A 1,590-nucleotide genomic window follows, 5' to 3' on the forward strand; every position below is an offset into this window, starting at 1 on the left:
ATAGCTACAGTGGAGACCAACAGGAAATGTGGAGGAAGAGAGTAGGGAAATGACGAGCAGCAAATGGTCCAGCCGGACAGGAGTCAGGGCATTTGTGCACATGTGGGATACGCCTCGACCACTGGGCCATCAGGTTTCCCCCCTGCCTGTCCACTCTTTACTTCACCCAGAAAACACAGAGCAGCCAGTGGTCAAACCTACACAACATGATTTTATTCTGTTGGATCTACTTTGCTGAACTTTAGTCTTGATATAATTATAATTTTTTGTGCTTAAGTGTTTAAGTTACATTTTAATTTATTTATGGGTTTAATTATAACATGCATTGCTGTTTTCCACAGTGTCTGTCCAACACATGAGGGTTTAATATATATTTAAGATAACAGCTGAATAGGATGAACAGATTCATGGATGGATGGATATACAGTTCTGTTCTGTTCTAACCTGTTTATCTGTATCATCTGTAATTATTTTGTTATGTTGTTGTTCACCAGAGAAGCCCAGTAACGTGAGCGTCCCCATCATCACTGCAGTGGTTGCTCTCACTCTCGTCCTCATTGCAGTCACTGGATTCATGGTTTACAAAAAGAAGAAAGGTGAGAGAGAAATAGAAAGATCACCTGACTGTTACAATCCTTTGACTTTAGTCTGTGAGTTGATGTTTTTATCCAGATTGTAAAAATGAAACAAGCTTCAGTTTCCTGCACAGTTTGAAGAAGTAAGCTGTGTAAGACTCAGAGCCGCAGAGTCATGATAGTACGACTGTACTATGATGATGTGGGAGAAAGTGTCTTAATGTTTTCACAGGTGATCAACACAAACAGTCAGAGACACAGAATACATGAGATAAATACTTCAAATTGATATTCACCGGTGATAAGGTGATAAAAGACTTCCTGTCATTTACACCTGGAACTGAAATGATTTGTCTTAGATGTGTATAAGAGACAGGTCTCACTCATGATGATAATACAGGGGTTAACTGAATTATTAGTTAAATGCTGTACTATAATAATGCTATACTTAATATTACTCAGTAACAACAATAAAAAATATTCCATTATGAATAAAAACCCTGCATCCTGTGTAGTGGGACAAATTTGAGTCGGTCTTGAGATGATTAATGGAGAGAGAAGAAGAAAAAATACCTGTGACTTAAAGCTGTTTTGTTTTTGTTTAATTATATTTTATTTCATTTAACCATTTACATTCAAATGGGGAAATTTCTTGGTTGTTTTTAAAAATGCTTTGTATTTCAGTAAAAATCTTAATCCAAAAACATCTAGTTACTCAATCTGTCCCATATAGTGGAGTGAAAAGTACAACCTTTCCCTCAGAACTGTGGGGGAGTAGAAGTATAAAGTGGGTATATACTCAATCATACTACTCAATTATATTAAAACCGTAGTGAAGAACAGAACATGAGTAAATGTACTTTGTTAAATTTCACCACTGGTCATGATTGAAGAGTGAGTGTCCGTTTATGGTGGTGATAAAAAAAACCCACAGTCCTGCCAGACAAAGTTACATTTGGACAAACAAAAATCAGATCCTGTTGAGGCTGAAATGAATATTACAAACATAAACACT

General features: G+C 36.5%; 1 pseudogene across 1 annotated transcript in view; it reads right to left on the bottom strand.

Moving 5' to 3' along the window:
- The window catches only part of LOC111661203 (major histocompatibility complex class I-related gene protein-like), a 12,932-nt pseudogene that overhangs the window by 9,348 nt on the left and 1,994 nt on the right, over positions 1 to 1,590 (bottom strand). The window lies entirely within an intron of this gene.

This window comes from Seriola lalandi, unplaced genomic scaffold (assembly GCF_002814215.2).
Source record: "Seriola lalandi dorsalis isolate HSWRI2012SDOR001 ecotype SW California unplaced genomic scaffold, Sedor1 jcf7180002054538, whole genome shotgun sequence".
Taxonomy (NCBI): domain Eukaryota; kingdom Metazoa; phylum Chordata; class Actinopteri; order Carangiformes; family Carangidae; genus Seriola; species Seriola lalandi.